At 37.6% G+C, this 23868-nt stretch overlaps 1 protein-coding gene across 1 annotated transcript in view; it reads left to right on the top strand.

Moving 5' to 3' along the window:
• The window catches only part of DIAPH2 (diaphanous related formin 2), an 816245-nt gene that overhangs the window by 623602 nt on the left and 168775 nt on the right, over nt 1–23868 (top strand). The gene's annotated exons all lie outside the window — the stretch shown is intronic.

Below are 23868 nucleotides of genomic sequence, written 5' to 3'. Positions count from 1 at the left end.
GTTTTGAATTTTAGTATGTGAATAGTCCACTGCCCATTTTCTATGTTAATAGAGAAGAGGCACAATTAATTTAAGATCCAATGATATTCCAAAGTATTGGAAAATATTTTTTGTGAATTTTTAAAAGATTTATGTATTTATTTCTTTATTAAGAGAGAGGGATATATATACATACACACACACACACATACATGCACACACAGAGAGGAGAGGGGGAAGAGGGAGAGGATGAGGGAGAGGGAGAGGGAGAGGGAGAGGGAGAGGGAGAGGGAAAGGGAGAATACAACTCTACTCTGGGCATATGTGGACCTCATGTTGCCCACAAGTCTTTTGATATGTTGCTGAGTCACTTCCCTGACCACTTTGTGTAAATTATATTTACCTTTGTTCTGTATTTTTAGGGACAGAAAGACAGAAGCACCAAAACACCACTTCAGTGTCCATGAATTTCCACTAATTTTTGTCCTTAGTTCTATCCATATTGCTCCCATGATAAACCGGGCTCAAACCCAGTATTTCATGCATAAAAGGTTTCCCTGTGTGACCTAGCCAGCTCCTAGACTTCTTTGTGAATTTTTGATTAGTTGTATAGTCACACTATAAATTTATTTGGGGAAAAGAAAAAAAATTAATAAAGCAAAACAACCTCCTTTAAGATAGAGAATGGAAAGCTATCAGGGGAGGGAATGGGATATAGAGATCTGGTGGTGGGAATTGTGTGGAGTTGTACCCCTCCTATCCTACGGTTTTGTTAATGTCTCCTTTTTAAAATAAATAAATAAATTAATTAATTAATTAATTAATTAAAAATGGAACTAGAGGGGACGGGGCAGTGGCACACTGGGTTAAACATACATGGACCTGCCCAAGGATACTGGTTTAACTACCCCCCCCCCCGGTGTTCCCCACCTGCAGGAGGATCACTTCACAAGTGGTGAAGCAAGTCTGCAGATGACTTTCTCTCCTCCTTTCTTTCTTCACTCCTCTCTCAATTTCTCTCTGTCCTATCCAACAATAACAACAACAAAATGGAAAAAAAAATGTCTGCCAGAAGCTGTGGATTTGTAGTGCAGGCACTGAGCCCCAGCGATAACCATGGAGGCAAAAAAAAAAAAAAAGGAACTAGAAAAGTGCCTACCTTTATTTAAGCAACGTGTAGAAGGTAAATAATGTCTCCCTTCAGGATAAAACAATAAAAAAGAGCTATGTAATTCTTCTAAAGGCAGGGGGGTATATTTTCAGTTTCTACCTTTCTTAATGTAAAAAAAAGTGTTTTAATTTTAAATTTTCACTTTGTGGGCTGTAAAGCTATATGGAGAAATAATGAAAAAAGGAGTGTAATAGTTAATGTATAAACTCTGCTTAGGTTAGATTAATAAGATACTTTAAAAAGACTGTTACTTGAAAAAAGGAAATTCCTGTATTTGTGTTTCAGTAGATATTGGTAGCTCTCAAAACCATTGTACAAAGCAGTAAAAGAAACAGAGCAGTGCAGAGTTGTTAAAGGAATGCTTTTGGCAATGGTGAAACTCATCATAGAAAATGATGTAAGTCGTAATCATCTTTTTCATGTTTGGGTGAATCTTGATTGCTAGATTAGCCTGAAGCCAAGAATGGTTTCAAAGGTGTGTTTTGCTTGGAGTATCAGATTGCTTTATGAAAATGAATGTATTGAAGTTCGCCTATAATAAGAACAGAGGACTGGAGGAAAGAAAATTAAAGTCTATATTTATCTATTCATGTACTTTTTAAAATATATTTTTATTGGTAATGTAGTAGTGATTTATGTAAGTATAAGATAAAAGGGGTATAATTACACACTACTCCCACCACCAGAGTTCTGTGTCCCTATCCTCCTCTAGCAGAAACTTAAGTAGTTCTCCCAAAGTCAAAGATATGTGTTGATTTTATATCTATATCTATCTATATATTTTTTACCCAATTTTTTCCTAGGGTCCTGCCTTTACTTCCTTTCTAAGTCATGCCTACACCTATTACTACTTTTTTTTAAAAATGGTTTTAGTGATACATGGTGAAGTCAAGTATAGTACATTAAATCCTAACCATGTGAAAATTTTAAGGTAATATTATATGACAGAATGTTAGAAGCACACTAATCTGTAACTGTGAGGCAGTCATTTCATCTATATTCAGTCTTAATCTATAAAATTAAAATGTTCTCCATTGCTATTAGAAATCTTTTCTATCTTTTAAGGAAAATATGAGCCTTTACTGCTCTTTCTTAAACTACTAGAGCATTGATACTTGGTGAAAAGAAACCTAAAAGCCTTTTGATGTCAATTTACTTCACTTTTAAGCAGCTGATAAGTAAAACTATATTATTCTGTGCCATAAAGAAATGTCTATAATATTTCTGGGCTGTTAGTTTAAAAAATATAGTTTGTAAGTCCTCTTTCTAATTAGTCATAAACCTCACCTAATTGCAGAGATTGTAGGGTAATAAAGAAATTATTCTGTGAGATATCTGTGAGTTTGGCATTCAAGGAAACGGAATTGTCAAATGTGAAACACCAAGAATATTTTGACAAACTGCATAATTTCACTGTACTGATTATAAGTAATATAAATTGGAATACACTATGGTTTATAGCTAGAGTGCCTCTGTGAATACACAGTGTCAAAAATATCAGCTCATTAGGCACTAGCTATTAATCTAAGTGTCAGAAGCCAATGCAAATGTCTAGAGATAAAAAAGACACTAGAAAGCAGTGACTGTAGTTCATAAAATATCTTGAATCATCAGTAGAAAAGCTTGACGTGAGTGATAGGAGACAGTGGCTACATAGTTCAAACATTTGTTAAAACCTTCCCATTTGTTGACCTCTTATTAGAGGTGAGAAAGCCAGCAATTTTTCCAAATTTATTATTTGTTTCAACCTTTCCTAACTAGATCATCTCCAGGAGCAGTGGATTCATGGTGCAGGCACCAAGCCCTGGCAATAACCCTGGAGGCAAAAAAAAAAATCCATGGGATTTAAGTTTTAGGAACTATTTGATGACCTTAGCAAAAACAGTTTTAGGAGAATGTATTTGGAGAGGGGGTGGAAGTCAGACTGTATTAAGTTCTAAAATTATATTAATTTTTATGATTGCTCAATTATTTTCTTCATTACTTGCATTAACTTAATGTTTTTAATTTAATTTAATTTATTTATTTTGTATAGAGACAGAGAAATTGAGAGGGAATAGGGGAGAGAGAAAGAGAGATGCCTGCAACACTGCTTCACCACTTAATGAAACTTCCCTCCTACAGAAGAGGACAGGGGCTTGAACCTGAGTCCTTGAGCATTGTAGCATGTGCACTCTACTGGGGGCACCGTCGCTTTTCCTCCACTTGTAGTGGTCTTATGATGAAGTGTGTACTTGTATTAGCTACATAATTTTGCTTTTAAAATTTTATTTTTTATGTATGAAAATTATATTTTCTGTTAGGAACAACCATATACATATAGTGATAAATAAGATACAGGATTGCATTCGGGAAGCTAGAAATAGAATATTTTTATGTACTCTGTCCTTGATTATTCTTTGACAATCAGAGAACAAATTGAACACAGACTATTTATGCCCTATTTATATGCAAAATTGTTCCTTGCAAGCACTGATGGTGTTCTCTATAGAAATTTCAATCACTTCTGCTTGTCTGTACTCCTACACAATATAATAATCTTTGCTGCACATTTCTTCATTGATGATCTCTACAGGCCTGTTGGAGATAAAGTCAGTTTCAGTTGATTGTTATGAGAATATGAATTTAGTAGACTTCCTTTAGATATTAGAATATGGGATAAGTTCAGACTAGCAATTACTATACATCAGTTAATATATCTTCATAGTTTCAGTTCCATGTCAACAATACACAGACCTGTTAATATTAGTAGCTAAGAATAAAACCATCTGTTTATTTATAAACTTCCAGTTCAAGGATAAATGAGTGGAAGCCCACATGACAAATGCAAGGTACCTTTCATATTGATACTGCATTTAGAACTATATTAAGTGATAAGGTAGCTATAAGATATCTTAAGTACTTTTAATTTTATGTAAAGTTATTTTCACATCCAGAGGAAATGGTTGCTTGTTCTAATCAGTGGTCACAATAACAGGCTCATATTAAATCAGTGAAATATTACTGTATTTTTCCTTTAACATGGATAGGAAAGAAATTGTAAACTATGTTTCCTCTCCAGAAGGATTTCTTCTGGTGCCCCAGAAGCCAAAGACAAGTAGATTCTCTTTGGAATGATATACACAATCTTTACAGTCCTACATTTTTTATGAAGCCATTGGCTATACTTTCCCAGTGTATTGTAACTTGGACTTTCCTCTTGCAACTTCCTTTCCTTGTGTTCATTAAAAGGAGAAGTGTGAAAGGTAAAGGCAATGATAAGGGCAGGGGGATATCTTAGTGTCTACCTTGCCCTTCAAAGATTCACCTTCTTCTATTTACTATACTTTGGTATCTTTCACATTTGGCAAACTATAATCTGGGATACTTTGATTCTAATATAGTACTTTGCATATTTCAGGAAGCCTTATATAGTTTCACTCAATGTCAACAACACTCTTAAATATATAGATTACAATGGTACAAGACTTTAAAAAATATTTTACTATTAATTTGTTTTTAGTACCTAGCAGTACTTTGCTCTTTTCCCCCATCTTTTGACTAATAGTGAGCTATAATATTATAAAACTATAGTGTATAATTCAACACCACAGCCACAACCAAACTTCTGTGTCTCCAACCTCCTACTTCCCAAAGATAGAACCACAGTTCTAACAGTCTTAGAAACAGTTTGTTTGCTTCTGTTTGTTTTTGTTTTTGCAAGTTCATATGTAACAGTTCCCTAGATTATGTTTGTATTTCTCTCCGTGTGTTTTATAATTCTTTGGTAAAATTATCTCTGATTTTATCTCTGAGCTCTTGAATTTAGGACTGTATGTTAAGTTTAGCTTATGTAATTGATTTTCATAATCAATTTTCTGGATTTTCTTTGTCATTTTTTCAGATCTATATCTATTTAGTCCTCTGTATTTTCTTGTATCATTGTGTGTGTGTGGCATATCTCAGTTTTTGCATTTAGTGTGTCTTATATTGTTGTGTCATCATGTGGCATTGTCTGTAGTGTTGGGTTCCCTTGTTTATATATCTTTGTTTCTGTATATTTTGAGGAGCTTTTATCATGTGTCACTTGGGCAACTTAGTATATGGCATGTCCATATAGGTTCTCCCTCACTTATTTCTAGACTCTTGGTGGTAACAGAATGGGAGAATTGCTTTCTCCTCTGTGCATAAAGAACAAACAGGATTTATTTCTCTAGCCTAGTACCAGCCCTGATTGACCCACTCAGATTTATTTATTTTTATTAATGATTTGTTATTGATTTATAAAATTATTAGATAACATGGGTATAATTCCACACTATTTTCACCATCAAAATTTTTTTGGTATATATCACGGTAAAATATATATATATATATATATTTTTGTTTGTTTGTTTGTTTGTTTGTTTGTTTTACCGTGACAGTTGCTTTAACCTGTTTGATCCCTGTAGTGAAGTGCCACGACTGTTAATACCTTGCCAGGCCTACAGAAATTGGCCAGGATTTATTTTTTATAGCTGCTTGTGATTGCCTGAAGTGATCATCAGACTTTAATTATTTTTTTAAATTTATTTTAACAGTGATTTAGTAATGGTTTACAAGATCATAAGATTACAAGAGTATAGTCCTACACTGCGTACACTATACCCACCAACATAGTTTTGTGCCCTCCCCCAGCTTCCAGCCCCTACCCCCCAGATTCTCTCTCCATCCTCCCAAAGAAAACCACAATAGTTTCTACTAAGTCTTAGCAACATTTCGGCATTCCATTTATTTATTTATTTGTTTGTTGGTTTGTTTAAGAAAGGAGACATTAACAAAACCATAGAATAAGAAGGGTACAGTTCCACCATTCCCATAACCCAATCTCCATATCCCATCCCCTCCCCTGATAGCCTTCCCATTCTCTATCTCTCTGGGAGTATGGATCCAGGGTCGTTGTGGGTTGCAGAGGGTGGAAGGTCTGGCTTCTGTAATTGCTTCCCCGCTGAATATGGGCGTTGACTGGTTGATCCGTACTCCTAGTCTGCCTCTTTCTTTCCCTAGTAGGGTGGGGTTCTGTGGAAGCGGAGCTCCAGTACACATTGATGGGGTCCTCTGTCCAGGGAAGTCTGATCAACATCTTGTTGGTATCCAGAACCTGGTGGCTGAAAAGAGAGTTAACATACAAAGCCAAACAAACTGTTGAACAATCATGGACCTAAAGACTGGAATAGTGCAGATGAGGTGTTGGGGGGTATTCCCTGCATGCTCTTGTGTACTTTTGCTTTCAGGTATATATTTTCCCCCTAGTTTATGGGCACGTGTGAACCTATGCTCTATCTCAGGGTATCTGGACTATATCTAGGTTTGGGGACTTTAATGGGGAGTGGACCACCTGGAATGGAATTAGAGTATACTATGAAAGGAAAGGTCTCACCCGAGTGATGAAGCTGAAGGGTTGTCATTTTACACCTAAAGTCTCTGGACACAGTCTAAAGTGAAGCATGTTGTGGTGGCACTTGTTGCATTGATTAGGTTGTGATCCGCGGATGCAATATTATTTTATTTGAATTGAGAGCAGCATGTAGGAAAGTGGGCCCCACCCTAAGGTTCCAGGACTGGGGGAAATATAGGCTCTATAGTGGAAATGTGAGGTTCCTGTTGTCTTAGGGTTCAAGAAGACAATGGATAGTTATTGTTATCATCACATTATTTGGTGATTGGGATAACTTTGGAAAGTCCCTTTGTTAGGGTTTGGGGTATAATACCCAGCATCTTGTATATAGCTGAGAAAGCTATGGTACACATACACAATGGAATACTATGCAGCTATTAAGAACAATGAGCCCACCTTATCTGACCCATCTTGGACAGAGCTAGAATGAATTATGTTAAGTCAGCTAAGTCAGAAAGATAAAGATGAGTATGTGATGTCCCCACTCATCAACAGAAGTTAAGAAAGAAGAACATAAAGGGAAACTAAAAGCAGGATCTGATTAAATCGAGAACAGGGCACCAATGTAAAAACCCTGTGGTAAAGGGGAGGGTGGCCATTGGGCTTCCTGGTGCGATGGAGGGGGGGCAGGGGAGTGGGACACAGTCTTTTGGTGGTGAGAATTGTGTTTATGTACATTCCTATTAAAGTGTAAACATATAAACCACTATTTAATTAATATGAGAGGGGAAAAATTAATGATATGTCTAGCACTTCTTAAAACACAGACTGAGTCTTTTTAATACATAGGCTGAGTCTTTGATATGTGGACTCTCTCAAAAGCCTAGACCAGAGAGAACAGAAGCAACTGGTAGCATAGCTATATACAAGATCCTTTTTTTTTTAAATGAATCCACGTGTTTTAGTTCTTGATATTGTACCTATGAGTAAAACCATACAGTAGTTGTCTTTCAGAGAAATATAGGTCATTTTGTAGCTGATGTAAATTATAGCAACAAGAATACTTGAACAATAACACCAAATTAAAGACCCTCCAGATATTATATATGGTAAAAAAATATAAGAAAGATTAAAAAATACTGGAGGGAAAAATGATGTTAATAAGATACAGAGGACTCTCAAAAGCCTAGACCAAGTAGATCAGAAGCAACCAATAGCACAGCTATATACAAGATACTGGGTACTGTACAGCAAACGCTAACAAAAGGACTTTTCAAAGTTAACCCAATTACCAAATAATGTGATGATAACATTAACTATCGATTGTCCTTTTGAACCCTAAGACAGCAGGAACCTCACATCTCCACTATGGAGCCTCTATTTCCCCCAGTCCTGGAACCATTGGATAGGGCCCACTTTCCCATATGCCTCTCCCAATCCATATCAAATAATATTGCATCTGCCAATCACAACCGAACCAACACGATTGCCACCTCAACATGCTTCAGCTCAGACTGTGTCCAGAGACTCCACATGTGGAATGACAACCCTTCAACTTCATTACTCGGGTGAGACCTTTCCTTTCATAGTATACTCTAATTTCATCTCAGGTGGTTCACTTTCTAACAAAGTCCCAAAACCTAGATATACACGAGTTTCTGTGAGAGAGAGCATATCTTCACACGTATCCATAAACTACTGCAAAATAAATACCTGAAAGCAGAAATACACTAGAGTTTGCAGTGAGTACCCACCTAACACTTACTCTCCACTATTCCAAGCTTGGGATCCATGATTGCTCAACAATTTGGCTTCGTATGTTAACTCTTTTCAGTCACCAGGTTCCAAATGTCAACAGGATTCTGGCCAAGCTTCCCTGGACTAAAGACCCCACCAATGTGTCCTGGAGCTCCGTTTCCCCAGAGACCCACCCTACTAGGGAAAGAGAGAGGCAGACTGGGAGTATGGACCGACCAGTCAACACACATGTTCAGCGGGGAAGCAATTACAGAAGCCAGACCTTCTACCTTCTTCAACCCACAATGACCCTGGGTCCATGCTCCCAGAGGGCTAGAGAATGGGAAAGCTATCAGGGGAGGGGGTGGGAAATGGAGATTGGGTGGTGGGAATTGTGTTACCCCTCCTACCATATGGTTTTGTTAATTAATCCTTTCTTAAAAAATTAAATAAATAAATAAGATACAGAGGACTATGCATATAAATATGTTATACATTAAAGTCTTTTACATATAACATATATATATATATATATATATTATGTAAAGACATCTAAGACAGTCTTTCTTAAACAGTTCTTGTCTCACCATTCTTTTCCTGAACCTCTTTTATTTCTTTCTCCCCTTTCATAATTTCAAGTAGTCTCATATTTTTATTACTTGTATTTCTGGGTTTGTTTTACTGTGTACCACCTTGTGGAAAGTTAAATTTCCCTCGTTTCTTTCTCTCTCGCACTTCTTTCAGCAAGTCTTGCATGGCAGGTCTGTTAAAGGCAAACATCCTTAATTTGTTTATGTCCAGTTTTTTTTTTTTGCTTGATCCTTCATATTTAAATGATAGTCTTGCAAGGTTAAGTATGCTTAGCTGGCAGCTTTTGTCTTTTAAATACTTGTATATACCACTCCACTATCTCATGGACTCCATAGTTCCTGTAGAGCAATCTGTTGCAAGTCTGACTATATTGCCTTTCTAAGTCACATTCTTCTTTTCATTAGCTGCTTGTAAATCTTTTTCTTTGTCCTTGACTTTTAATAGTTTCACAGTGATGTAACAGGGAATAGGTCAATTTGGATATAGAAATATAGGAGTTCTTTCTGCTTCCTGAATATCTATATTTTTATCACATCCAAGATTTGAAAAACATTTTGCTATTAATTTCTTTGAATATGATTTCTATTCCCTTTTTCTCTTGTCTTCTGAGAATCCTATAATTATATTTGCTTATTTGATGGAGTCTTCAATCTCTCAAAGTGTTGCTTCATTTTTCCTAAATATTTTTTATCCTTATACTTTGCTGTCAAAATCTGTGTCCAGTTTGTCTTCTATTTCTAATGTTGTCTCTTCTACATGACTATATCTGGTTCCTTGGCAATTCCTTAGGTTGCAATGAATTCAAAGTTTCTTCATACCCTGTAACTGCTTTCAAGTTTTCCATTTTTTTAATCAAGTGAAACTTTGAATTCATCAATGTCTTTCTTAATTCATTTCTTCATATTAAATTGAGAGCTTTGTGTTTCTTCATATTTCCTGACTATATGTTTCTAAATTCTTTCTCTGATAGCTCTTTTGGATTTACATCATTAAGTTTCTGTGCATCTTGGTTTTTCAGCAACAGTGTTTTCCTAGTTTTGCCAATATGTTTTGGTTTCTGTTGTTTTCCACAGGTCATGCTTCAATCAGCTTTGTCTATGAGTTTCAGGGTGAGCAGAGGAGTTTGAAATAATGTAGTATTATGGTGCCTGATATCTCTGAACAGAGACCCAGTCTGAGGAGGGGTCTGGATATCCTAGACCTCCTTCTCTTTCCAGATTGATTTCTATAAGTAAGAACTCTGCTGTGAGATCAAATTTACTTTTCATGTATGCAGGGCAGTCTCTCCCTGACCACCAGTTTCTTTGTGGCAGCTGGAACACCTTAAGGTTTGATAAGCTTCCCGGATGCAACAAGGTACCATTCTCTGAACAATTACCTGGAGTTTGCTCAGAGACTATGGTTTCTCCAGCTCTTAATGGTAGTCCCAACTCCTTTTAAGCCACATGAGTCCTTTAGAACCTCCATGTGTATTTGAAGCTATTGCAAATATGGTGCTTTTTAGCAATGTGGTGCCATGTTACTGCTTGAGTTCTTTCTCCCTCCCTCCTGCTCTCACTGTCCATGAACAATCACCAATACTGATGTTCCATTCTTTACAAGAAATCTCAGCTGTTCTCTGATGAAATTCGTTGAGTTATTTTACTGTAAAATTTGTTTTCTGGGGGAGAGTCAACTTTCTTTGACTACAGAATCATAACTCCACCCTAGAAGTCCTTTAATTCTTAGCTAAATTTTCTCTTAAACACTAGTAAGTCCTTGTGGGCAGTTCAATATCTTGCTGCCCCTGAGTTTACATGGTAGGCACCAAAACCCACTTTCTTGCCACAGACAATTTTCTGCATAACTCCCAAAATGGCACTAGTTGTTACTAAGTATGGCTACTTAAGTCCAAAAACTAATTCCTTTAACTAGTTGATTAGGAAACTGAAGTGAGGAAGCTTTTATTCCACTGCCACACCTCTGGAAGTCCTTTCAGCATATGTTCTTTAATACTTCAGAGTTATAAAAATAACTGAATCTGCATGAAAGACTTTTTCAATATACTATACTTAAGTTATCTTTCAAGTTTGAAATTGGCTGGGGAGGATATGTAAGAAATAAAGTTTTCTTTCAATATCTATGTAAATGTAATTCTACTAAAACTAAATTTATTTTTATGGGATAACTCAAATATCTTGTGTCTTCACATGACCTTTCTGATCAGTAATGTTTTAAACTGGCAACTAGAAAATGATATTGAATTTCTATTAAAAAAGAAATATAGCAAGAGGTATAGAGTGGTGATTATGCAAAAAGACTCTCATTCGGAGGCTTCAACATCCCTGTTTCAATCCCTGTACTACCCTAAGCCAGAGCTGAGCATATGAGTATATATATTTGTTCTTACATCCATCATACTATCATTTGATTGCCACATCTGTCATTCTCAGCTTAATGTTTGTTCTACTTTTGCTTCATAGGGTGCAAAATTTGTAAACACTGCTAGAGAAAATACAGGAAAAATAAAGTGATAATAATAGTCTTTTGTTTAGGTTTTATTATCTCATCTCTTTGTGAATATGCTGTATTATGTCAGAGGAAGTGGATAAGAATTAATGTATCTCTTTAGAATAACATTAAATAATTAATTGCTTTTATAGTGTTCTCATAAATTTAATCAAGAGAAAAAAATTTCTAAAGTTTAAGGGTTTTTAATCTGGTACATATGAGTATTCCAACAATTTGAACTCTTTGTTTATGCAGCTTCTAAAATCCAGGACAGTATTTTCCTATCCACCTTGGATGTTTTTACTTTGAGATTTCTGGGTTTACGGTTCTGTTCCATTTTGCTTGCATAGATGAAGTATACATCAAGCAAAATTATTCTGTGGGCAGTGAACAGGAAGTTTTGTTGTTGTTTTTAATTTGGTACATTATTCAATTATTCTGCAGTGGTTTCAAAATGCCATTTTATTGTTAAGCACGGTAATCCAAAAGAAGAAGGAAAAATACTGAATGATCCCACTTATAAGTTGGACTTAATATATGGGGACGGAAAGGAGAACAAAGTAGAACATAGACTGGACAAGGTGTATTATATCAAAGCAAAAGACTCTGAGGAAGGAGGGGAAGGCAGGAGTGGAAGAGAACTTGAGGGTCCTGGTGTGTAATTAAACTGCATCCATATATCATTAGATACACTGTAAACCATTAACAACCTCAATTAAAATAATTTCATTGTAGGTACTGGACACCTAAAAAACAACAACAAAAAAAAACCACGTGGCGTGAAGCGCAAGGGCCAGAGTAAGGATCCTGGTTTGAGCCCCTGGCTCCCCACCTGCAGGGGAGTCACTTCACAAGCGGTGAAGCAGGTCTGCAGGTGTCTATCTTTCTCTCCCCCCCTCTGTCTTCCCCTCCTCTCTCCATTTCTCTCTGTCCTGTCCAACAACAATGACATCAATAACAACAACAATAAAACAAGGGCAACAAAAGGGAATGAGTAAATATTTTTTTAAGTATACATACTTATTTCCTTTCATGATAGACATAAGTTATCATAAAATATTTGGAACTAACCTGTGATGGGAACTTTGTATCAGGAGGGTAAGCAGTGTTAATTTCAATGTTTATTTTAGTTATGTTTGTGCTATTGTCTCAGCTTTCATTATCAGTACTACCTTAAGTAGCTTAGAAAATGAAAGATGACTATACATTGTACATTATATTTATAGATACAATTTTATTGTCATAGCAACAGATAATTAGAGTCAAATTTAAAACATTCTTGAAAAAATAATGTTTAAATATTTATTTTTAATTTATTTTTTCTTTCATTCTCTCTTACTTTTTTTTATTAGACAGGGCCAAAAGAAATTGAGAGGGGAGGGGAAGATAAAAAGAGAGAACAACACCTGTAGACCTGCTTCATTACTCATGACTCCCCCAGCAAGTGATGAACTGGGGTTTGAATCTGGGTCCTTGTGTTCAACTGGGTATGCCATTGGCCTATCTTTTTTTCCAATTTATTTAATGAGAGAGAAAAATCAGAGCTCTACTGTAATATATGTGGTACTAGGAATCAAACTCCAAACATCACACTTATAAGTCCTGTGTTCTACCACTGAGTATGGAAAATAAAAAGAATAAAAAATAAATTGTCAATATATTTTTGATGGAGACAGAGAAATTGAGAAAGAAGTGGAAGAAAGAGAGGGAGAGATAAAGAGAGACACCTCAATCACTGCTTCACTGCTCATGAATCTTCCTCCTGGTGGTGGGAAGTGGGGGCTTGAATATGGTATTGTATGTATTCAACCAGGTAAACCACTATTGGCCATCCCTACCCACCTCCACCAAAAACCAAACCAACAAACAGCAAGAACAACAAAAACCTTATCTTTTGGTGTATATATAATGCATTTTATACAAAACTTAATTTCATTTAATTTTATATGAAATTTACGTGAATTCCTATAGAACATACTATAGAGGACATCTATGGAACACTTCAATATAAGTAGTTCTTTAGCTCTAAAAACCCACAATATAAAGGTACCAAGAGGGATAGACATGTTAACCACAGAGAGGTGCAATGATCACAAAGCAGATGTATAGAAAATGGTGGAAAAGTATCTTCACAGAATATATCCCATAAATGAAAGAGAGCTAAATTGTGTTGACTCCACTCACTAGCCCTGTCTCTGGCACAATGTATGGGATCCTTATCAGCAAAATTCTGTCTTGATTCAATACTAAAAGAATGTAAGAGTAGATGGGATATGGAACCCCTAGTATTGGGAATTGTACCCCTCTTTTTTAAAAATTTTTTATTAAGAAAGGATAAATGAACAAAAACATAAGGTAGGAGGGGTACAACTCCACACAATTCCCACCACCCAATCCCCATAACCCACCCCCTCCCATGATAGCTTTACCATACTCTAGCCCTCTGGGAGCATGGACCCAGGGTCATTGAGGGTTGCAGAAGGTAGAAAGTCTGGCTTCTGTATTTGCTTCCCCGCTGAACATGGGCGTTGACTGGTCCGTCCATACTCCCAGTCTGCCTCTCTCTTTCCCTAGTAGGGTGGGTCTCTGGGGAAGCTGAGCTCCAGGACACATTGGTAGGGTCTTCAATCCAGGGAAGCCTGGCCAGCATCCTGGTGGCATCTGGAACCTGGTGATTGAAAAGAGAGTTAACATATGAAGCCAAACAATTTGTTGAGCAATCATGGATCCCAAGCTTGGAATAGTGGAGAGGAAGTGTTAGGGGGATACTCACTGCAAACTCTAGTGTACTTCTGCTTTCAGGTATATATTTTGCAGTAGTTTATGGATACGTGTGAACATATGCTCTCTATCACAGAAACTGGTGTATATCTAGGTTATGGGACTTTGTTAGAAAGTGAACTACCTGAGATGAAATTAAAGTGTACTATAAAAGGAAAGGTCTCACCCGAGTAATGAAGCTGAAGGGTTGTCATTCCACACGTGAAGTCTCTGGATACAGTCTGAGCTGAAGCATGTTGAGGTGGCAATCGTTGCGTTGGTTAGGTTGTGATCGGCAGATGCAATATTATTTGGTTTGGATTGGGAGATGCATACGGGAAAGTGGGCCCTATCCAAAGGTTCCAGGACTGGGGGAAGTAGGGGATCTATAGTGGAGATGTGAGGTTCCTGCTGTCTTAGGGTTCAAAAAGACAATCGATAGTTAATGTTATCATCACATTATTTGGTAATTGGGTTAACTTTGAAAAGTCCCTTTGTTATGGTTTGCTGTACAGTATCTTGTATATAGCTGTGCTATTGGATGCTTCTAATCTATTTGGTCTAGGCTTTTGAGAGAGTCCGCATATCAAATACATAGCCTATTTATTAAAAAGATTCAGTTTGTCTTTTGAGAAACTTTGAGATATACAATCGATTTTCCCCCTCTCATATTAATTAACTACTGATTTATATGTCTACATTTTTCTAGCAGTGTACATAAACACTATTCCCACCGAAAAGGACTGTGACCCATCCCTCCCACCCACTCCCACCCCCCACTGGCCCAGGAAGCTGCATGTCTACCCCTCACCACTGGGTTTTTACTTTGGTGCCCTACTTACAATTTGATCAGGTCCTGCTTTTAGTTTCCTTTACAGATCTTATTAGTCAGCTTCTGTTGATGAGTGGGATCATCCCATACTCATCTTTATCTTTCTGACTTAGCTCACTTAACATAATTCCTTCTAGCTCTGTCCAAGATGGGTCAGAGAAGGTGGGTTCATTGTTCTTGATAGCTGCATAGTATTCCATTGTGTATATATGAGTGGCTTTCTCAGCCACTCATCTGTTGTTGGGCACCTGGGTTGCTTCCAGGTTTTAGCTATTATGAATTGTGCTGCTATGAACATAGGAGTACACACCTCTTTTTGGTTGGGTGTTATGGAGTCCTTGGGGTATAACCCCAGGAGAGGAATTACTGGATCATATGGAAGGTCCATGTCTAGCCTTCTGAGAGTTTTCCAGACTGCTCTCCACAGAGGCTGGACCAATTTACATTCCCACCAGCAATGTAAAAGGGTTCCTCTGTCCCCACATCCTCTCCAGCATTTGTTGCTGCTGTCCTTTTTTACATATGCCATTCTTACAGGAGTGAGGTGGTATCTTAGTGTTGTCTTAATTTGCATTTCTCTGACAATCGGTGACCTAGAGCAGTTTTTCATATGTTAGTTAGCCTTTTGGATCTCCTCTGAGGTGAATGTTTTGTTCATAACCTCTGCCCATTTTTGGATGGGGTCATTTGCTTTTTTGGTGCTAAGTTTGCTGAGCTCTTTATATATTTTGGTGATTAGTTTCTTCTCTGATGTCTGGCATGTGAAGATCTTCTCCCATTCTGTGAGGGGTCTCTCTGTTTGTTTAATAGTTTCTTTGGATGTACAGAAGCTTTTCAATTTGATGTAGTCCCATTGGTTTGTTTCTGCTTTAGTCTTCCTTGCAATTGGGTTTGATTCATGAAAGATGTCCTTGAGGTGTAGGTGGGAAAGTGTTTTACCAATGTTTTCCTCTAAGTATTTGATTGTTTCTGGTCTGACATCTAGGTCTTTGATCCATTTGGCGTTGATTTTTGTTTCTTGTGAGATAAAGTGGTTCAATTTCATTCTTCTGCATGTTTCAACCCAATTTCCCCAGCACCATTTATTGAAGAGAGCCTCCTTTTTCCATTTAATCCTTTGGGCCCCCTTATCAAAGATTAGATGCCCATAGGTGTTGGGATTTACTTCTGGGCTTTCAATTTTGTTCCACTGGTCTGTGTGCCTATTTTTGTTCCAGTACCATGCTGTTTTGATGATGATGGCTTTATAATATAGTTTAAGGTCTGGGAGTGTGATGCCTCCATTTCTGTTTCTTTTCCATAAGATGGTTTTGGCAATTCTAGGTGTTTTCAGGTTCCAGATAAATGATTGTAGTGTTTGTTCTATTCTCTTAAAGAAGCGTGGTGGAACTTTGATGGGTATTGCATTAAATTTGTATATGGATCTGGGGAGAATATTCATTTTGATGATATTTATTCTTCCAATCCATGAGCATGGGATATCTTTCCATTTCTTGGTATCAGTTTCTATTTCCTTGAGTAGCGACTCATAGTTTTCAGCATACAAGTCTTTTACTTCTTTGGTCAACTTTATTCCTAGGTATTTGATTGATTTTGCTGAAACAGTAAATGGGAGTGATTTCTGGATGTCTTCTTCTTCAGATTTAGTGTTTGTTTAAAGAAATGCCACTGATTTTGTACATTGATTTTGTACCCTGATACCTTGCTATATTGCCTAATAACTTCCAGTAATTTTCTACTGGATTCTTTAGGTCTTTCTATGTATACTATCATATCATCTGCAAATAGTGAGAGCTTGACTTCTTCCCTTCCAATCTGTATTGCTTTGATTTCTTTCTCTTGCCTGATTGCTATGGCAAGAACTTCCAATACTATGTTGAAGAGTAATGGTGACAGTGGACAGCCCTGTCTAGTCCCCGATCTGAGGGGGAATGCTTTCAGCTTCTGTCCATTGAGTATGATGTTGGCTGTAGGTTTGCTATATATAGACTCCACTATCTTGAGGAATTTCCCATCTATTCCTATTTTGTGTAGAGTTTTGCGCATGAATGGGTGTTGGATTTTGTCAAAGGCTTTCTCTGCATCTATTGAGATAATCATGTGATTTTTGCCTTTGCTTTTATTGATGTGGTGAATGACATTGATTGACTTACGGATGTTGAACCAGCCTTGCATTCCTGGGATGAATCCCACTTGGTCATGATGAACAATCTTTTTGATGTGCTGTTGTATCCGGTTGGCCAAGATCTTGTTTAATATTTTGGCATCTATGTTCATCAGAGATATTGGTCTGTAGTTTTCCTTTTCTGTTCTGTCCCTATCAGCTTTTGGTATCAGGGTGATGTTGACTTCATAAAAGGTGGAAGGGGTATTCCTGTTTCTTCAATCTTATGGAATAGCTTAAGAAGTATGGGTATTAACTGTTTCCTGAAGGTTTTGTAGAATTCGTTTGTGAAGCCATCTGGTCCAGGACTTTTGTTGTTGGGAAGATTATTAATAACGGTTTCAATTTCTTTGTCTGTGATTGGTGCATTTAGATTTTGTAGTTCTTCTTGGTTCAGTTTTGGAAGTGCATAGGTTTCTAGGAATTGTTCCATTTCTTCCAGATTCTCTAGCTTGGTGGCATATAGTTCTTTATAGAAGTTTTGCAGGATTCTCTGGATTTCTGTGGTGTCAGTTGTGATATCTCCTGCATCGTTTACAATTCTATTAATTTGAGTCTTCTCTCTTTTTTGTTTGGTGAGTCTGGCTAGGGGTTTGTCAATTTTGTTTAATCTTTCAAAGAACCAACATTTGGCTTCATTGATCTTTTGTATGGTTCTTTTATTTTCTATGTTGTTTATTTCTGCTCTAACTTTAGTGATTTCTGTCCTTCTGTTTGCTTTAGGGTTCCTTTGTTCCTCTTCCTCTAAGTCCTTTTGGTGTGCAGTAAGGTTCATTTGAGCTTCTTCTTGGTGTTTAATATGTGATTGTATGGCTATAAGTTTCCGTCTCAGTACTGCTTTAGCTGTGTCCCAAATATTTTGATAGGTTGTGTCTTCATTTTCATTAGTTTCCAGGAACATTTGAATTTCCTGTTTGAGTGAGTCTCTGACCCAGTGGTTCTTATGGAGCATGTTGTTTAGTTTCCAAATTCTGTGTCTTTTAATAATTTTCCGTTTGTTGTTAAATGTTAGTTTTACTCCACTGTGGTCTGAGAAGATACTTGGGATGATTTCAATGCTCTTGAATTTATTGATGCTGTCTTTGTGGCCTAACATGTGTTCTGTCCTTGAGTATGTGTTATGTGGATTTGAAAAGAAGGTGTATTCCAGTTTTTTGGGGTGGAGGAGTCTGAAAATGTCCAAGAGGTCTAGTCTGTCGATCTCTTCGTTCAATTCTCTTGTATCTTTATTGGTTCTCTGCTTTGTTGATCTGTCTAAGTGTGAGAGTGGGGTATTGAAGTCTCCCACTATTATGTATAACTATTGAAGTATTTTTGAAATTCTTTCAGTAGGTGCTTAATGTATTTAGATGGTCCCTCGTTGGGTGCATAGATGTTAATAATTGTTAAGACTTCTTGGCTGATTGATCCTCTAATCATTATGTAATGTCCTTGCCTATCTTTTTTTTTTACTTTATTTAATTTAAAATCTATTGTGTCTGAGATGAGAATGACTGTTCCTGCCCTTTTTTGTGGACCGTTAGCCTGTATTATAGTTTTCCATCCTTTCACTTTAAGTCTGTGTTTATCTTGTTGTGACAGATGGGATTCTTGCAAGCAGCATATGGTTGGGTTATGTTTTCTGATCCATCCCCCCACCCTGTGCCTTTTGATGGGTGAGTTTAAGCCATTGACATTTATTGATATTATGGATTTAATGTATTGTAGTGCCATTGTTCTAAGAAAAAAATTTGTTTACTTTGATATATTGCAAGTATTATAGTGATGTTCTTGTTTATAAGAGGTCTTTTAGAACCTCTTTCAGGGCCGGCTTGGTGATGGTTGCCTCCTTTAACTTTTGTTTATCTGAGAAGGTTTTGATCCCTCCATCTAGTTTGAATTAAAATCTAGCAGGATACATTATCCTTGGTTGAAACCCTTTTTCATTCAGGGCTCGATAGATATCTTGTCACTCCCTTCTGGCTTTTAGAGTTTGAGTGGAGAAGTCTGCAGATAATCTTATGGGTTTTCCCTTGTATGTGACTTTTTGTTTCTCTCTTGCAGCCTTTAGGATCCTTTCTTTATCCTTACTTCTTCTCATTGTGACTATGATGTGTCTTGGTGTCTTCATGTCTAGGCTGATTCTGTTTGGTACTCTCTGGGCCTCTTGAATCTTGATATCCTTTCTGTTATTCAGGTATGGGAAGTTTTCTTGTATTATTTCCTCTAGAATGTTTGCTTCCCCTTCCTCTCTTTCTTCCTCTGGCAGGCCAATTATACGAATGTTACTTCTTTTGAGATCATCCCTTATGTCTCTGTTGTTGTTTTCAGTGTCTCTCAATCTCTTTTTAAGCTCTTTCACCTCTTTCTTCGTTTTCTCTAACTCATCCTCTGTCTGACTAATTCTGTTTTCTACTTCTGTTAGTCTGCTTTCTCTTGCCTCAGCTTCTTTCTTCATTACAGCTATTTCAGCTTTCAGTTCTCTAATTGCCTCACGATAATCAGTATTTTCCTTGGAGGTCTCAACTGTTGTTTCCCTAATACTGCCATTCCGTTCCTCCAATGTTGTTTTCATTTCTTTGATTAGTAAGTTTATTATTGCTTACATACTTTTCTTATCTATGGTTACTTCTGGCTGATTTGTAGTTTCTTCTGGGCTCTTGTCTTCATTCATTGGAGTAGCAGTTTTATTTTTCTTAATCTACCCATTTTTTTATTTATGTGTTTCTCTTTTTTTTATGCTCATTTGTTCCTCAGTTGTTGTTTCTTGAGTACAAGTAACACTGTACTAAGTACCTTTATGACAATTTTACTCACCAACCTCCGGAATTATAGTAGCAACTGAAGTAAGTATTGAAGTAGTTTAATCATTACCAGTTAGCCAAACAATTTCTCCAGCCCGTGAAAAAATAGTAACCAAATCCCAGTGAAGAAAGAGAAAAGAAACAGAGGATTGCAAGAATAGACAGTTATGCAAATCTACTATCCCCTGTATATTCTAAGGGTAACAAGAGGGGAAAGGGAGCTAGAGCAGAGATACACACATAGAGAGTCCACTCCGAGTCAGATTTCTTCCCCAAAGTAATTCACAAATTTAGAAAGGCAAAGAAGAAAGAAGAAGTGTATGACAAGATTAAAAAAATAAAGAGAGAGAGACAAGAGATAGAAAAGGGAGAAGATAAGAAAAAAAATTGTAATTAAGAGCAGTGCAAGGAACTTCCCAAATGTGTATCAGTGAATTCAAAAAAAAAACACCCTGTTTGGTGGTATGGGGTATCCTGCTAGGAGCTGGTCCCCAGGGACTGCTTATGGGGGTGGGGCAGGAAGGATGTATGCTTGAAAATTAAAAGGAAGAAAAAAGAATTTTTCCCCCTACTCTAATTCTTAACCCTAATTAAGTTATAGTCATCTCCTTGTCAGCGCTATGACCCCTTATTGGCTGGCCTGCTAAAGGCAGAAAATCCTATTGTCTCCAGGGAATGTGTTTGGAGCTCAGAGGCTAGCAGCTTCTCTGTCTGCCATCTTCTGGGAAACCCCCCCCTCCAGACTTTTTTAAAGGATTTCTCAAAAATGTAAACTAGCTCCAAGTCCTTTGATCCAATGAGAGCTATACTCAAGAAGTCTTTGGATCCGCCCTCAGGTTCACGGTGGTCCCTGGAGACTCCCAAGAGAAAGCCCCTGAGCTAAAGTGCTCTCTCCGGGTCCTCTGCCGGCCGCCCAGCAGCGCTCTGCAACCGGCGGAGGAGCCGCCTTCCCGGGCGGAGGACAATGCCTGGCGCACTCGCCTTGCCCGGCACCGCCTGGGAAGTCTGGAGCAGCCCGCCCGCTAGTCCGTGCCACCTTTATTCTAATTCTTAACCCAAATTAAATTATAATCACCCCTTTGGTGTCACCCCTTATTGACTAGCCTGCTAAAGGCAGAAAATCTTACCGTTGCCAGACGATGTGATCAGAGAACACGCTGTTAGCAGCTTCTCAGTCCACCATCTTCCCCCCAGCACCTGTACCCCTCTTTTTAAAATTTTTATTTATAAAATGGAAACACCGACTCTTCCATAGGATAAGAGGGGTACAGTTCCCACCACCAGAACTTCGTATCTTATCCCCTCCCCTGATAGCTTTCCAATGGACCCAGGGTCATTATAGGGTGCAGAAGGTGGAAGGTCTGGCTTCTGTACTTGCTTCCCTGCTGAACATGGGCGTTGCCAGGTTGATTCATACTTTGAGCCTGTCTCTCTCTTTCTAGTGTGGGAGAGCTCTGGGGAAGTGGGACTCCAGGACACTGGTGGGATCATCTGCCCAGGGAAGTCCAGTTGGCATCATGGTAGCATCTGGAACCTGGTGGAATAGTGCAGATGAAGATTTGGGGTCTTCGTTTTGGAGATAGTTAATAGGTGTATTTTAGGTATATTCCAAAGGGCCTGTGGCTTTACTAGATTTTGCCTGAGTCTGACATTTGATATGCTTGTGGACCCAAGTTATTGTCTAGGGAGATTATGTCATGACTGGAAAAAGGGCTAAAAATCTGGATCAGAGAAGATAGTAGCTCCCAAATATGGAAAAAGTGTACAAATATTGTTGACTATAAACCCTTCAGTTTGATCCAGGGCCTATATTCAGCTTAGGAGCCTATGTAACTTCCACATCCCTGTAGGTCTGAACTCACATTCTGTGGTCATGAGTTGGAACATTCCAAGTTGCACCAGTTTCAGGACCCATCTTCCTCAGGTGGTAGAGTATGTTATCCAGCGTCCATTCAGAAGATGGAACATTCCCTACCACTGTTGATCCACATTGAGGGCAAGGTCCTATGGAGGCTCACAAAGGAGTCTGTTGTGTTGTTCCTGATAGAGATGACCAGTGACAATGGAGAGAGGGATCTATTTGAGGTCTAGGCCCATCATGTCTGTGTGGGAATCCCAGCACTTCTCCACTAGGGCCCCAACTGATGGGGTGGTCTGATAGTGATTAAAGAGTCATAAGTAAAGTATGCCAGTCTTTGGCTCTTATTTACCTTTTGTAGTCTTTACTTTGATAAGGTTAGCTTTGGAGTGATTGAAGGAAGTATAATAGGGAGTAGGTGAGGAGGGTATCTAGGTCAGAGTAGAAACTATTTCATTAGGTACTTTATTTTGTCTTTTTAGGTCTTTTGAATTGCTTTATTTATTGACTCACTGCAAACTATTGCACACTTTTGCTTTCAGGTATATATTTTGCTCTAAGTTACGGATACATGTGTACATATGCCCTATCTCATGGGACCTGGTCTATATTCTAGGTTTTGGGACTTTGTTAGGATGTGAACCATATGAAATGGAATTAAGGTGTCCTATGAGAAAGGAAAGGTCTCACCAGAGTAATGAGGCTGAAGGGTTGACGTTCCATGCCTGATGTCTCTGGACACAGTCCAAAATGAAGTATGCTGAGGTGGTACTCATTGCATTGAATAGATTTGGATCAGCAGATGCAGTATCAGTTGGTATGAATTAAGAGAAGCATACAGGAAAGTGAGCCCCACCCTACAGGTTCCAGGACTGGAGGAAATTTGGGCTTATAGAGGAATTATAGAGGAAGCTGTAAGTTCTTGCTCTCTTTGGGTTTAAGAAGGCAGTAGATAGTTATTGCTATAATCAAATTATTTGGCAGTTGGGTTAATTTTGAAAATTCTATGTTCTTGTTGATCATTATTAAATCAATAAAAATATTAATTAAAAATATGTAAGAGTATGACTTCTTCAGGGAGGGCTTTTCATACTTTTAAAACTACAAGTTTCCTGCAATTTTTACTTTTTTTTTTAACCTTAGTATCATTGCCAGTTTGTTTGTTTAGTAGTTTGTTTGTTTTCAGGAAAAGAAGGGGTGCTATTTTTAAAAAAAGCTTTAAAACTGAAGTTCCAAAATTAGTTTCTAGGAAATTGTAACAGAATACTTAAATGTAGTATTCATGTGTGACTGTATTGGGAAGGACAAATGGGTAGAAAAATAATCACATCTAGTAATATGATTACTTTTCAGTTTCCGTAAATGATATTGATCTCTTCACATGACTCATATATAACTGAAGCTTCCGGGCAGAGGAAGATGCAAAGCACAGAAAAAAAAAATTCAATTGAAATCTTTCCTCACAGGTTCTGTACATTGTAAATTCTTCTAGGCTTCCAATTTCTCAAAATTTCCCCTACTTAGCATGCTGTTTATAACATGTTTCTCAGTTCTCATCTGCATCTTCAGAAGAGTACTGTTTTTATCAGTTTATTTCTCTCACAATATTCCTTCCTACCTCTATTGTCCCAATCTGTTATTCCACACATTAGCTATGGAAAAGAAAGACTGGAAAGTGTTGTTGATATTTATTTTACTGCTCATTTCTATTGTTAGAGAAATTATTTACAAGATAGTTAATGCCTCATGGGTAGTTTCTCATCTTTCTATTGTAGATATCCACACACCAATCCCACCACCCACTTAGGTCCTTCTCCACTGTTATATATTAGATCCTCGGTGCACACTCCACACACACACACACACACACACACACACACACACACACACACACACACACACACACACATATCCATGGCCATAATGCAACAGACATGTGAAGTCTAAGTTTCACCTTGTATTTTGTGTTTTTGTCCTTGTTTCTTTATTTTATTTTTTTTGAGCTACTATTTTTTTTATTGGGGAGTTAATGTTTTACATTCAACAGTAAGTACAATAATTTGTACATGCATAACATTCCCCAGTTTCCCATATAACAATACAACCCCCACTAGGTCCTCTGAATCCTTCTTGGACCTGTATTCTCC

This window comes from Erinaceus europaeus, chromosome X (assembly GCF_950295315.1).
Source record: "Erinaceus europaeus chromosome X, mEriEur2.1, whole genome shotgun sequence".
In the NCBI taxonomy this organism is placed as follows: Eukaryota; Metazoa; Chordata; class Mammalia; order Eulipotyphla; family Erinaceidae; genus Erinaceus; species Erinaceus europaeus.
This window is presented reverse-complemented; position numbering and strand designations above follow the sequence as displayed.